This window comes from Agelaius phoeniceus, chromosome 30 (genome assembly GCF_051311805.1).
Source record: "Agelaius phoeniceus isolate bAgePho1 chromosome 30, bAgePho1.hap1, whole genome shotgun sequence".
Taxonomy (NCBI): Eukaryota; Metazoa; Chordata; class Aves; order Passeriformes; family Icteridae; genus Agelaius; species Agelaius phoeniceus.
This window is the reverse complement of record NC_135294.1, coordinates 6,397,692-6,413,428: the sequence shown is the minus strand read 5'-3', so window position 1 is coordinate 6,413,428 and position 15,737 is coordinate 6,397,692. Positions and strand designations below refer to the sequence as shown.

At 47.1% G+C, this 15,737-nt stretch overlaps 1 pseudogene; it reads right to left on the bottom strand.

Moving 5' to 3' along the window:
• Nucleotides 1-562: 562 nt before the first annotated feature.
• LOC129131581 (uncharacterized) lies at nucleotides 563-14,886 on the bottom strand (annotated as a pseudogene).
• Nucleotides 14,887-15,737: the final 851 nt, after the last annotated feature.

Sequence of the window (15,737 nt, the reverse complement as noted above, 5' to 3'; positions counted from 1 at the left end):
AAAGATTTGAGCAACAGGAATCCCAACCTTGCCTCATTTTAGGAACAGAACAGCTCTGTAAATCCCACAAAAGAAACCCCCCTTCCCCTAAAAAAGGCAAATTCAGTGCTTTGCCCTTCTTCATTCCTGCCTTTTGTGCCACCCGAATCAAGATTCTTAATGTGAGGCATCTTTCCCCAAACAGGGAGGGAAGGTGCTGCCTGTGACTGCCTTGTTTGTACCATCCACACCCTGGGGCTTGCCCAGCTCTTTGTCTGTGTCCTGTGTTGGGAGCTGGCAATCAAAAGAGCATTTGAAGGGCTCAAATGGGGCAGAAGGGAGACAATAAAAATATTTTTGTGGAGGGGTTCTTAGATGGAAAAGGGTAGAGTAATGAGAAACAAGCTGGAGTCAATACATAATGAGGGACTTTATTTGAAAGATGTGGTCAGCAGTTAATGTGTGTCAGCATCTACGTCCCCAAGACCATCTCTAAAAGGAGATGTGAGGGAAGAATTGCATCAGGGTTTGCCTTGGGCAGCAGCTCGGATCCTCTGTTCTTGATTGAAGAAAGATAAGGTTTTCAGGCCTTGATATTTCCACCACAATAATTCAGATCCACAAGTTTGAGGACATCAAGAGAGATACACGATCCCTGATTCAGCTGGGGTCCTATACAAACAACATCAGAAAAAGAAAAAAAAAAAGAAAAAAATAGAGACACTGGCTTAGATGATTTTAAGTGCTCTGTGCATTCACTGACAGCCCTTAAACCTGGCACATTGCACTTGCCTTTCCAACCCCTTTGAGCCCTGTCAGCTGCCAAAGCAAGCCTAAAGCAAAGCAAGCAGTGAGTACGTGGAACTGCTGCTGAGCCAGAAATGCAGCAGCTGGAGCCTGAGCTGCAGAGTGTTTTCCAAAGGAGGGCTGGAGACCATCAGCTTGGAGAGAGGCTCAGAGTACTCGGATGGTGCCTGAGGATTAACTGCTCTGAGTAAAAGAATTACTTGAATATGTTTCAGAAGAATGCAGTTTTTGATCTCAATAGAAGAACCTCTGTGATTGACAAACTGACACAGATTCAGTAGATTTACACCCATCTCCACAACAGCAGCTGCTCTTCTACAAGGATGCATGTTTGTTGCTTGCTTTGTGCCAGTCTCAAGGTGGAAGAGCAGCAATTGGTCATTCCCTAGGGCAAACAAATGCCAGGTCACTCTGAGACAAAATTCCTTTGCTTGCACTCACCATGAACTTCATAAGCCATGTAGGTGGTGAGTCCACTGCACATAGAGAAGACATCTGCTCCATAAGACCCGAGGTTGCTGACCAATCCATTGGTGACAAAGGTGATCTTCCTGGTAGGTCTTCCAAGGCCAAACTGGTTCTACACAAAAAACAGCGTTCAGCAGGATCAGGGTTGGGATCCGGTTCCTGCTGGGGCTGTTCCTCTCTCTGGAAGGATGACTCAGGGCTGGGTGTTTCAGCCCCAGCTGCCTTTAGGGACACCTTTCAATCCCTGGGAGGCTGTGGGACCCCTGGCAAGCCCTGCAGGCAGCTCCAGAGGCCGATGGTTCTCAGGGAGCCTGAGGGGAAGTGGCAGCACAAGGAAAGCGCTGATGAAGAGGAGTGAGGCCTCTCTGTGGAGCCAGGGCTCCTTCCAAGGCCCCTGCTCAGTCCCTGCCCTCGCCCCTCAGGGCCATCAGCTGGCAGGAGAAGTCTCCTCCTGATTCCCTTCTGCCCTACAGGCCTTCCTGCTATTTGAGGTGTGTTATTTTACATACTCACTTCTCAGATTTCAAGGGAAGCTTCTTTTTAGCAAAGGTGAATATGCTGAAAGCTGAGATAATTTGTATAATGTCTGTGCTAATGTGAATGGCTGAACTGAAACATGGTGTACAGTCCTCTTCAAAAAATTTAAAAGCTTACCAAAATATTTTTCTATAAAATTGAAATATCTTTTATTCCTCAATTAGATATTCTGAAGAAAAAATATTTTTCTAGACTTTGAGAATGAGACTTTATGAAAGATACTTAGCAAAGAATCTAAAGTCTGAGTTACTAAGGTAGTATAAAAAGTCAATTGAAATAATGATTTAAGTAATTATAAAAATAACCTAACTAATCTGAGACTTAGACTCAAAATTAACCTGCACTAAAGGCATCCAAACTAGGATATTGTAATTTTTGAAAGCCTTCAAATGATGTACCTGAAAAATATCACTGAAAACATTAATGAAAACAACCATTAAAATGGCTTTTAATTTACCATTGGTTGTGAGGGTTTTGAAAACAGCAGTGCTTCAGGCAAAAAAAAGGAATTTCAAATTCAGTACAAAAATATTCCAAGCAACTGCTGAATTGAATCTTACCTTGTTCTCTGCAGCATATCTGACAAGAGCATCAAAGGTGGGCATCTCACTCCTGTTCATGGTGGAAATGTAGCACGTTCTCTCTTGCACCAGTTTGGTTGCAATGATGCCCTGTAAAAATAAAACTTATTGAGCACTTGCAGTTTGGTTTTCCACCCAAAGGGACAGGATAGACTCTGACTAACAAGAGTCACAAATGCTGAGAGGTTCTGCCCCTAATCTTGGACTCAGGATGGTGACAATATAGAAACAGGCCCTGTCCCAGGGCCAGCTGGGCCAAGAGCCAGGCTCCCAGTAGAGCTTTTGAAGGAGCCCCCTCCTCCCTGGCACTCACCGTGTTGTAGTTCCAGATGGTTTTCCAGGAGAACTGCTCACTCCTTTGCTCGAAAATCACCTCATGTGTTTGACTGCTGAGGGTCATGTTTTGGAAAACACAGGCACCAGAGAAATGGCAGTTGTGACCTGGAATCTGCTGAGACTGAAAAGCCAAGGGAAAGCAGATGTTTCACCTTTGAAGGGAGACAGTGACGTGCCCAAAGCTTCTGGAAAATCCCTGCTACAATGGAAGAATGCTGCCCCCGGGAAGTGCTGGCACTGCCTTCAGTCTTTTCCAAAGCACCCAGAATCAAGGGTGCAAGCATTACTTTTTAAGCATTCAGTGAATCATTGCTGCATCTGACACCTGCCAGCTGGTGCCTTTAGAGGTTGATGCATGCCAGAGCACTGGCCAGAGGAAATCCACATTTAAGGTCCTGAACAGAAACCTCTGCTCCGCTTCAGCATCTGTACACTCAGGCAGGAGCCTCTCAAAAGTGGAGATGTCAGGCAAGAAGGGCATCAGGGTTGGCTTTGAGCAGCTTCGAGCCCCCCAGATTGGTTCAAGAAAGGGAAGGGCTAAGGTTTTCTCACCTGTCCATTGCCATGGAAATTACCAGTGCAGTAGTTCAGATCCACAACTTGCAGGACATCCAGGATAATGCATGATCCCAGATTCACCTGGGGTCCTTGCAAACCTGGAAAAGGAAAGAAAAAACACCATGAAGTGATCCCAAAGACCTTGGCTGCCTTTTTACAGAATGATGGTGGTGTTGCTCAGAGCCAGCCAGGTTCAGGAGAGTTGCTGCTCTGGGAATATTTGAGCTGTATGAGGGATAGATTCTCTTGGAGTCCCCAAATAGCACTGGCTCGGTGGCTCAGCCAGGAATGCTCACAAAGACCTGATCTTCAACACCCTTAGGGATTTCCTGTGCAGAAATTGGGGCTCTATTGCACTTGGTTACGGGAGTCCCAATGGCTGGGCATTGCATGGTGAGGCTGCTGCCAGTTCATGGGCCCAGAGTCATTAAGATTACTGAAAGGAGCTGTAAGGTTTGCTTTGGGTCATTTATGGGGGCTGTGACCCCACCCTTTTCAATCCTGATCTGCAAAGATGCTGAACCCTTTGTACAACTGCTGAAGCCCTTGGTTTCTGCCTGCCTTGAGGTGGAAATGTAGCAATTGTGCATTGGTGATTCCTCAGGAGAGAAAAATGCCAGGTCACTCAGAGACAGAATTCCTTTGCTTGCACTCACCATGAACTTCATAAGCCATGTAGGTGGTGAGTCCAGTGCACATAGAGAAGACATCTGATCCATAAGACCTCAGGTTGTTGACCAATGCACTGGCAACAAAGGTGATCTTCTTGGTAGGTCTTCCAAAACCAATATGATTCTAAACATGAAATTACAGCAATCAGCCAGGTAAGTGTCAGGAGCTGTTTCCTGCTGGGCATATTCCCCAGGGGAAAGGCTGTGGAATAAGGAGATGCTCTCTCACACCCCAAAGGAAAAGGGAGTCTGGCCGGAGCAGCTGCAATGCCAAGCTCTGAGCCGGCCAACGCAGTTTGGTACTGAAGAGTCTTTGGAGGTATCTTTGAGAAATTGGCATGCCAAGAGAATGAAGGCCCATGAACGGCTCCTCAGTGAAAGGCTTTGCCCAGCAAGCTGCAGAGCTCAACATCCTCAGAGAAAGTGGAGATAAGAAAGAGAAAGGTGCAGCCCTGTTTCAGCTTTCAGCAAATTTGGGCTTGGGATTTTCCTCCGAAAAAATCCCAAGCCCCACTAGTGTTGAGAGAAAGAAAACCCTGCCACTTGTGACAACATTCTCCTGTCCAGAAGGAAAAAACCAATGAAAAAATGGGCCAATGAACTCCAGGGTCATGAATCTGCTACACGTTTGGAACCTTACCCTGCTCTCTTGTGCCAGGCGGGCCAGGTTATCAAAGCGGGGCATCTCATTTCTGTTCATGGTGGAAATGTAGCAGGTGTTCTGTTGTGTGATTTTGGTTACAATGATGCCCTGTGAAATGAAGTTATTGAGAACACAAACTTTAATCATTCAAGCCTTGGGATTGTAAAAAACCTTTCTTAAAACCAGAACAAGTGCAGGAAGTTTCTACTTGAAATTGTGCACTCAAAATGGTCAGAATAAGGAAACAATCACCATCCCTGGGTCAGCTGTACCAGCAGCCAGACTCCTTGGATGCTTTTGAAGGAGCCCCCTCCCTGCCACTCACCGTGTTGTAGTTCCAGATGGTTTTCCAGGACCCAGTGATGCTCGTTTGTTCAATGATGGCCACACGCCATTGCCTGTTGATGGTCACAATCTGGGACTGGCCACCAATGATGACCACTTGTGTGTTGTTGAAGATGTTGCCTTGAGTGTTGTTGAAGATGCCACCTGGAATCTGCTGAGACTAATAAGCCAAGGGAAAGCAGATATTTAGCCTTTGAAGAAAGACAGTGATGTCCCCAAAGCATCTGAAGCCCCCCCCATTTGGTTCAAGAAAGGTAAGGGTCAGATTTTCTCACCTGTCCATTGCCATTGCCTGTGCAGTACTTCAGATCCACGACTCTCAGGACATCCAGGGTAATGCAGGATCCCAGACTGACTTGGACTCCTTGCAAAGCAAGAAAGGAAGAAACACAACCCCATGAGCTAATGCCTGAGACCTGGGCTGCCATTGAAATTGTCAGCCAGCTCTGACCTGAAGGACAGCTTTGGATATGTGGGGTGACACTTTTTATTGCCTGGGCATTACAGGGGAGCCCAGGGTCAGCTGAAACACTCTGTGCCCAAAATAGAGCCCCATGAAGCTTCTCAGAATGGAGCTGTGAGTGTTTTCTTCAGGTCATTTATCAGGGGCTATGACCCCATCCATTGCTTGCACTCACCGTGAACTTCATAAGTCATGTAGGTGGTGAGTCCACTGCACATAGAGAAGACATCTGATCCATAAGATCTGAGGTTGCTGACCAATCCATTGGTGACAAAGGTGATCTTCTTGGTAGGTCTTCCCAGGCCAAACTGGTTCTAAACGTCAAATACCAGCATTCAGAAAGCTCAGTGCTGTGATCTGGTCCCTACTATGCATATTCCCTAGAGGAAAGGCTGAGGAATAGGGAGATGCTCTCATGCGCATCAAAGGGAAAGTGATTCTGACCAAGAGCAGCAGCCATGCAAAGTTCTGAGCTGACCAATGCTGTGTGATACTGAAATGTCTGTGAAGGACTTTGAGATCTTGGCATGCCAAGCGAATGAAGGCCATAGAAGGCCTCCTCAGAGCAAGGCTTTGCCCAGCATGCTGCAGAGCTCAAGATTCTCAGGCAATGGGGAACTTGTGGACGGAATATTGCAGCCCCTTTCTTCTTTCAGCAAAGCATTCTTATGGAAAATTCCCAAGCCCCACTAATGTTGAGAGAAAGAAAATCTTGCCACTTGTGAAAATCTTGTTTGCTCCTGCAGATACAATTGCACGAATATATATCCCAATTAACTCCAGGATCAGGATACTGCTACCACTTGGGAACCTTACCCTGCTCTCTTCTGCCAGGCGGGCCAGGTTATTGAAGCTGGGCATCTCATTTCTGTTCATGATGGAAATGTAGCAGGCGTTCTGCTGCGTGACTTTGGTTGCAATGACTCCCTGTAAAATGAAATTATTGAGTACTTGGATATCATTTTTCATGCCCTGATATTGGAGAAAACCCTTTGTTAAAACAGAAGAGCAGGCCAAGAGTTCCTACCTCAAATTGGGCACTCAACACGGTCAGAAGAAGGAAAGAAGCCCCATCACTGGGACAGCTCTACCTGCTGCCAGTCTCCTCATTTGTTTTTTGAACAAGTCACCCATGCCACTCACCGTGTTGTAGTTCCAGATGGTTTTCCAGGACCCAGTGATGCTCGTTTGCTCAATGACGGCCACACGCCATTGCCTGTTGATGGTCACAATCTGGGACTGGCCACCAATGATGACCACTTGTGTGTTGCTGCCCTGCGTGTTGTTGAAGATGCCACCTGGAATCTGCTGAGACTGAAAAGCCAAGGGAAAGCAGATATTTAGCCTGTGAAGAAAGGCAGTGATATCCCCAAAGCACCTGAAGCCCCCCCCATTTGGTTCAAGAAAGGTAAGGGTCAGATTTTCTCACCTGTCCATTGCCATTGCCTGTGCAGTACTTCAGATCCACGACTCTCAGGACATCCAGGGTAATGCAGGATCCCAGATTGACTTGGACTCCTTGCAAAGCAAGAAAGGAAGAAACAAAACCCCATGAGCTAATGCCTGAGAGCTGGGCTGCCATTGAAATTGTCAGTCAGCTCTGACATGAAGTACAACTGTTCTTAGGGAGACACTTTTATTGACTGGGCATTACTAGGGAGCCCAGTGTCAGCTGAAACACTCTGGGCCCAAAATTCAGCCTCCTTAAGCTTCCTGGAAAGGACCTGTAAGGATTTGCTTTGGGTCATTTATGGGGACTGTGACCCCACCCTGTTCCAGTCCTGAGCTGCAAAGATGCTGAACCTTTGTACAACTGCTGATGCCCCTGGTTTCTGCCTGACTCAAAGTGGAAGAACACCCATTGTCCATTGGTCATTCCCCAAGGGAAACAAATGCCAGGTCTGTTAGAATTCCTTTGCTTTTACTCACCGTGAACTTCATAAGTCATGTAGGTGGTGAGTCCACTGCACATAGAGAAGACATCTGATCCATAAGACCCGAGGTTGCTGACCAAACCATTGGTGACAAAGGTGATCTTCTTGGTAGGTCTTCCAAGGCCAAACTGGTTCTAAACAGCAAATACCAGCATTCAGAAAGCTCAGTGCTGTGATCTAGTCCCTGCTAGATATATTCCCTAGAGGAAAGGCTGAGGAATAGGGAGATGCGCTCATGCACCCCAAAGGGAAAGTGATTCTGTCCAAGAGCAGCCACCATGCAAAGTTCTGAGCTGACCAATGCAGATTGGTACTGAGTAATCTCTGTACGATTTTGAGACCTTGTATGTCAAGAGAATCAAGGCCCTTGAAGGGCTCCTCAGTGAAAGGCTGTGGCAAGCAAACTGCACAGCTCAACATCCTCAGAGAAAGTGGAGATGAGGAAGGGAATGGTGCAGACCCTTTCAAGTTGCAGCAAAGCATTTCTCTGAAAAATTCCCAAGCCCCTCTAGGGTTGATGAAAGGAAATCCAACCACTTGTGACAACATTCTCCTGTCCAGAAGGAAAAAGCACATGAAGAATTGGGCCAATGAACTCCAGGGTCAGGATTCTGCTGCTCCATGGGAACCTTACCCTGCTCTGTTCTGCCAGGTGGGCCAGGTTATCAAAGCGAGGCATCTCATTTCTGTTCATGGTGGAAATGTAGCAGGCATTCTGCTGAGTGACTTTGGTTACAATGATGCCCTGTGAAATGAAAATATGAAGAAATCACACATTAGTCTTTCACACATTGGAATTGGAGAAATCCCTTTGTTAAAACAGAAACAAATTCAGAGCATTCCTACCCCAAATTGTGCTCTCAACTGGGACAGAATAAGGAAACAAGCCCCATCTCTCTGCCAGCCCTATCAGCAGCCAGTCTCCTCATACACTGTGTGAACAAGTCCCCTTCCTGCCACTCACCGTGTTGTAGTTCCAGATGGTTTTCCAGGACCCAATGCCAGCCTTTTTCTCAATGATGGCCACACGCCATTGCCTGTTGATGGTCACAATTTGGGACTGGCCACCAATGATGACGACTTGTGAGCTTCCCTCACCACCAGGAATCTGCTGAGACTAAAAAGCCAAAGGAAAGAAGACATTTCACCTTTTAAGGAGGACAGTGATATCCCCAAAGCTCCTGAAAAATCCCTGCTACAATGGAAGAAATGCTGGCCTCTGGGAAGTGCCATCCCTGCACTCAGTCTTTTCTAAAGGACCCAGAATCAGGGCTGTGGGTGCTGGGCAGAGGGGCTAAGGAGGACTGCCCACAGTTAATCCATGCTCAAAGTCCTGGAGGGAACCCATTTTTCTATTTCAGCATCTGCACCCTCAAGCAGGAACCTCTCAAAAGGGAAGATGCCAGGCAAGAAGGCCATAAGGATTGGCTGTGGGCTGCAGCTCAGGTTCCTCCCAATTGGGTTCAAGAAAGGTTAGGGTCAGATTTTCTCACCTGTCCATTGCCATTGCCAGTGCAGTACTTCAGATCCACGACTCTCAGGACATCCAGGGTAATGCAGGATCCCAGATTGACTTGGACTCCTTGCAAAGCAAGAAAGGAAGAAACAAAACCCCATGAGCTAATGCCTGAGACCTGGGCTGCCATTGAAATTGTCAGTCAGCTCTGACCTGAAGGACAGCTGGGGACACATAGGGTGACACTTTTTATTGCCTGGGCGTTACAGGGGAGCCCAGTGTCAGCTGAAACACTCTGTACCCAAAATAGAGCCCCATGAAGCTTCTCAGAATGGAGCTGTGAGTGTTTGCTTTAGGACATTTATCAGGGTCTGTGACCCCACCCTGTTCCAGTCCTGAGCTGCAAACATGTCGAACCCTTTGTACAACTGCTGAGACCCCTGGTTTCTGTTTGACTCAAGGTGGAAGAGCAGCAATTCTGTTGGTCATTCCCCAAGGGAAACAAATGCCAGGTCTGTTTGAATTCTTTTGCTTGCACTCACCGTGAACTTCATAAGTCATGTAGGTGGTGAGTCCACTGCACATAGAGAAGACATCTGCTCCATAAGACCTGAGGTTGCTGACCAAACCATTAGTGACAAAGGTGATCTTCTTGGTAGGTCTTCCAAGGCCAAACTGGTTCTAAACAGCAAATACCAGCATTCAGCAAGATCACTGTTGGTTTCTCATTCCTGCTAGATATATTCCCTAGGGGAATGGCTGAGGAATAGGGAGATGCGCTCATGCACCCCAAAGGGAAAGTGATTCTGGCCAAGAGCAGCAGGCATGCAAAGTTCTGAGCTGACCAATGCAGATTGGTATTGAATAGTCTGTTGAGGACTTTGAGACCTTGCATATCAGGAGAATCAAGGCCCTTGAAAGGCTCCTCAGTGAAAGGCTGTGGCAAGCAAACTGCACAGCTCAACATCCTCAGAGAAAGTGGAGATGAGGAAGGGAATGGTGCAGACCCTTTCAAGTTGCAGCAAAGCATTTCTCTGAAAAATTCCCAAGCCCCTCTAGTGTTGATGAAAGGAAATCCAGCTACTTGTGACAACATTCTCCTGTCCAGAAGGAAAAAGCACATGAAGAATTGGGCCAATGAACTCCAGGGGCAGGATTCTGCTGCTCCACGGGAACCTTACCCTGCTCTGTTCTGCCAGGTGGGCCAGGTTATCAAAGCGAGGCATCTCATTTCTGTTCATGGTGGAAATGTAGCAGGCATTCTGCTGAGTGACTTTGGTTACAATGATGCCCTGTGAAATGAAAATATGAAGAAATCACACATTAGTCTTTCACACATTGGAATTGGAGAAATCCCTTTGTTAAAACAGAAACAAATTCAGAGCATTCCTACCCCAAATTGTGCTCTCAACTGGGACAGAATAAGGAAACAAGCCCCATCTCTCTGCCAGCCCTATCAGCAGCCAGTCTCCTCATACACTGTGTGAACAAGTCCCCTTCCTGCCACTCACCGTGTTGTAGTTCCAGATGGTTTTCCAGGACCCAATGCCAGCCTTTTTCTCAATGATGGCCACACGCCATTGCCTGTTGATGGTCACAATTTGGGACTGGCCACCAATGATGACGACTTGTGAGCTTCCCTCACCACCAGGAATCTGCTGAGACTAAAAAGCCAAAGGAAAGAAGACATTTCACCTTTTAAGGAGGACAGTGATATCCCCAAAGCTCCTGAAAAATCCCTGCTACAATGGAAGAAATGCTGGCCTCTGGGAAGTGCCATCCCTGCACTCAGTCTTTTCTAAGGGACCCAGAAGCAGGGCTGTGGGTGCTTGGCAGAGGGTCTAAGGTGGACTGACCACAGTTAATCCACGTTCAAAGTCCCGGAGGGAATCCTGTCCTGACCCATTTTTCTGTTTCAGCATCTGCGCCCTCAAGCAGGAACCTCTCAAAAGGGAAGATGCCAGGCAAGAAGGCCATAAGGATTGGCTTTGGGCAGCAGCTCAGGTTCCTCCCACTTTGATTCAAGAAAGGTTAGGGTCAGATTTTCTCACCTGTCCATTGCCATTGCCAGTGCAGTACTTCAGATCCACGACTCTCAGGACATCCAGGGTAATGCAGGATCCCAGATTGACTTGGACTCCTTGCAAAGCAAGAAAGGAAGAAACACAACCCCATGAGCTAATGCCTGAGAGCTGGGCTGCCATTGAAATTGTCAGTCAGCTCTGACATGAAGGACAGCTGGGGACACGTAGGGAGACACTTTTATTGACTCAGCATTACAGGGGAGGCCATTGTCAGCTGAAACACTCTGGGCCCAAATTCAAGCCTCCTTAAGCTTTCTGGAAAGAAACTGTAAGGACTTCACTAGGGTCCTCTATGGGGGCTGTGACCCCACCCTGTTCCAGTCCTGATCTGCTAAGACGTTGAACCCTTTGTACAACTGCTGAAATCCTTGATTTCTGCCTGACTCAAGGTGGGAGAACACCAATTGTCCATTGGTCATTCCCCAAGGGAAACAAATGCCAGATCACTGAGAGACAGAATTCCTTTGGTTGCACTCACCGTGAACTTCATAAGTCATGTAGGTGGTGAGTCCACTGCACATAGAGAAGACATCTGATCCATAAGACCCGAGGTTGCTGACCAAACCATTGGTGACAAAGGTGATCTTCTTGGTAGGTCTTCCAAGGCCAAACTGGTTCTAAACAAAAAACAGCATTCAAAAGGATCAGTGTTGGGATGTGGTTGTGGCTGGGCATATTTCCTAGAGGAAAGCCTGAGGAATAGGAGATGCTCTCATGCACCCCAATGGGAAAGGGAGTCTGGACAAGAGCAGCAGCCATGCAAAGTTCTGAGCTGACCAATGCAGATTGGTATTGATAGGCCTGCAAAGGACTTTAAGGACCTGGCATGCCAAAAGAATTAAGGCCCTCAAAGAGCTGCTTAGATAAAGTGTTTTCAGCAAGCTATAGAGCTCAATGTTCTCAGGGAAATCAGAACTCGGAAAATCAACGTGCAGCCCTTTTCCTCTTTCAGCCAAGCACTGCTATGGAAAATTCCCAAGCCCAAATACTTTTCAGAGAATGAAAATCCTGCCACTTGTGAGGACCTCATCCTGTCCAGAAGGTAAAAGCACATGAAGAAATGGATCAATGAACTCCAGGGTGAGGACTCAGCTACTCCTTGGGAACCTTACCCTGCTCTCTTCTGCCAGGCGGGCCAGGTTATTGAAGCTGGGCATCTCATTTCTGTTCATGATGGAAATGTAGCAGGCGTTCTGCTGCGTGACTTTGGTTGCAATGACTCCCTGTAAAATGAAATTATTGAGTACTTGGATATCATTTTTTCATGCCCTGATATTGGAGAAAACCCTTTGTTAAAACAGAAGAGCAGGCCAAGAGTTCCTACCTCAAATTTTGCACTCAACACGGTCAGAAGAAGGAAACAAGCCCCATCTCTGGGACAGCTCTACCTGCTGCCAGTCTCCTCATTTGTTTTTTGAACAAGTCACCCATGCCACTCACCGTGTTGTAGTTCCAGATGGTTTTCCAGGACCCAGTGATGCTCGTTTGCTCAATGATGGCCACACGCCATTGCCTGTTGATGGTCACAATCTGGGACTGGCCACCAATGATGACCACTTGTGTGTTGCTGCCCTGCGTGTTGTTGAAGATGCCACCTGGAATCTGCTGAGACTAAAAAGCCAAGGGAAAGCAGATATTTAGCCTGTGAAGAAAGGCAGTGATATCCCCAAAGCACCTGAAGCCCCCCCCATTTGGTTCAAGAAAGGTAAGGGTCAGGTTTTCTCACCTGTCCATTGCCATTGCCTGTGCAGTACTTCAGATCCACGACTCTCAGGACATCCAGGGTAATGCAGGATCCCAGATTGACTTGAACTCCTTGCAAAGCAAGAAAGGAAGAAACAAAACCCCATGAGCTAATGCCTGAGAGCTGGGCTGCCATTGAAATTGTCAGTCAGCTCTGACCTGAAGGACAACTGTTCTTAGGGAGACACTTTTATTGACTGGGCATTACTGGGGAGCCCAGTGTCAGCTGAAACACTCTGGGCCCAAAATTCAGCCTCCCGAAGCTTCCTGGAAAGGACCTGTAAGGATTTGATTTGGGTCATTTATGGGGACTGTGACCCCACCACCCCACCACATTCCAATCCTGATCTGCAAAGATGTCAAACCCTTTGTACAACTGCTGAGGCCCCTGGTTTCTGCCTGACTCAAGGTGGAAGAACACCCATTGTCCATTGGTCATTCCCTAGGGCAAACAAATGCCAGGTGTGTTAGAATTCTTTTGCTTGCACTCACCGTGAACTTCATAAGTCATGTAGGTGGTGAGTCCACTGCACATAGAGAAGACATCTGATCCATAAGACCTGAGGTTGCTGACCAAACCATTAGTGACAAAGGTGATCTTCTTGGTAGGTCTTCCAAGGCCAAACTGGTTCTAAACAAAAAACAGCATTCAGCAAGGTAAGTGTTGGGATGTGGTTATGGCTGGGCATATTCCCTAGGGGAGAGCCTGAGGAATAGGAGATGCTCTCATGAACCCCAAAGGGAAAGGGATTCTGTCCAAGGGCAGCAGCCATGCAAAGTTCTGAACTAACCAATGTAGATTGGTATTGAAAGGCCTGAAAAGACTTCAAGGTCCTGGCATGCCAAAAGAATTAAGGCCCTCAAAGAGGTGCTTAGAGAAAGTGTTTTCAGCAAGCTACAGAGCTGAATGTTCTCAGGGAAATCAGAACTCGGTAAAAGGAATGTGCAGCCCTTTTCCTCTTTCAGCAAAGCATTCCTGTGGAAAATACCCAAGCCCCACTGCTGTCCAGAGAAAGAAAATCCTGCCACATGTGAGGACCTCATCCTGTCCAGAAGGTAAAAGCACATGAAGAAATGGATCAATGAATTCCAGGGTGAGGACTCTGCTTCTCCTTGGGAACCTTACCCTGCTCTCTTCTGCCAGGCGGGCCAGGTTATTGAAGCTGGGCATCTCATTTCTGTTCATGATGGAAATGTAGCAGGCGTTCTGTTGAGTGACTTTGGTTGCAATGATGCCCTGTAAAATGAAGTTATTGAGTACTTGGATTTCATTTTTTCATGCCCTGATATTGGAGAAAACCCTCTGTTAAAACAGAAGAGCAGGCCAAGAGTTCCTACCTCAAATTTTGCACTCAACACGGTCAGAAGAAGGAAACAAGCCCCATCTCTGGGACAGCTCTACCTGCTGCCAGTCTCCTCATTTGTTTTTTGAACAAGTCACCCATGCCACTCACCGTGTTGTAGTTCCAGATGGTTTTCCAGGACCCAGTGATGCTCGTTTGCTCAATGATGGCCACACGCCATTGCCTGTTGATGGTCACAATCTGGGACTGGCCACCAATGATGACCACTTGTGTGTTGCTGCCCTGCGTGTTGTTGAAGATGCCACCTGGAATCTGCTGAGACTAAAAAGCCAAGGGAAAGCAGATATTTAGCCTGTGAAGAAAGGCAGTGATATCCCCAAAGCACCTGAAGCCCCCCCCATTTGGTTCAAGAAAGGTAAGGGTCAGGTTTTCTCACCTGTCCATTGCCATTGCCTGTGCAGTACTTCAGATCCACGACTCTCAGGACATCCAGGGTAATGCAGGATCCCAGATTGACTTGGACTCCTTGCAAAGCAAGAAAGGAAGAAACACAACCCCATGAGCTAATGCCTGAGACCTGGGCTGCCATTGAAATTGTCAGTCAGCTCTGACCTGAAGGACAACTGTTCTTAGGAAGACACTTTTATTGACTGGGCATTACAGGGGAGGCCAGTGTCAGCTGAAAGAATCTGGGCCCAAAATTCAGCCTCCTTAAGCTTCCTGGAAAGGACCTGTAAGGATTTGCTTTGGTCATTTATGGGGACTGTGACCCCACCCTGTTCCAGTCCTGATCTGCAAAGATGTCGAACCCTTGGTACAACTGCTGATGCCCCTGGTTTCTGCCTGACTCAAGGTGGAAGAGCAGCAATTCTGTTGGTCATTCCCCAAGGGAAACAAATGCCAGTTCTGTTTGAATTCCTTTGCTTGCACTCACCATGAACTTCATAAGTCATGTAGGTGGTGAGTCCACTGCACATAGAGAAGACATCTGATCCATAAGACCTGAGGTTGCTGACCAAACCATTAGTGACAAAGGTGATCTTCTTGGTAGGTCTTCCAAGGCCAAACTGGTTCTAAACAGCAAATACCAGCATTCATCAAGATCACTGTTGGGATCTAGTCCCTGCTAGATATATTCCCTAAGGGAAAGGTGGAGGAATAGGAGATGCTCTCATGAACCCCAAAGGGAAAGGGAGTCTTTCCAAGAGCAGCAGCCATGCAAAGTTCTGAGCTGACCAATGCAGTTCGGAATTGAAAGGCCTGCAAAGGACTTTAAGGACCTGGCATGCCAAAAGAATTAGGCCCTCAAAGAGCTGCTTAGAGAAAGTGTTTACAGCAAGCTCCACAGCTAAATGTTCTCAGAGAAATCAGAACTCAGAAAAGGAAAGTGCAACCCTTTTCCTCTTTCAGCAAAGCATTCGTGTGGAAAATACCCAAGCCCCACTGCTGTGGTGAGAAAGAAAATCCTGCCACTTGTGAGGACCTCATTCTGTCCAGAAGGTAAAAGCACATGAAGAAATGGATCAATGAACTCCAGGGTCAGGACTCTGCTACTCCTTGGGAACCTTACCCTGCTCTCTTCTGCCAGGCGGGCCAGGTTATTGAAGCTGGGCATCTCATTTCTGTTCATGATGGAAATGTAGCAGGTGTTCTGCTGAGTGACTTTGGTTGCAATGACACCCTGTAAAATAAAATTATGGAGCACTCTCACTTCCTTCTTTCAAGCCTTGGGATTGAAAAATCCCCTTTGTTTAAATAGGAACGATTGCTGGGATTTCCTACCCGAAATTTTGCACTCAAAGTGGTTAGAATAAAGAAACAAGCCCCA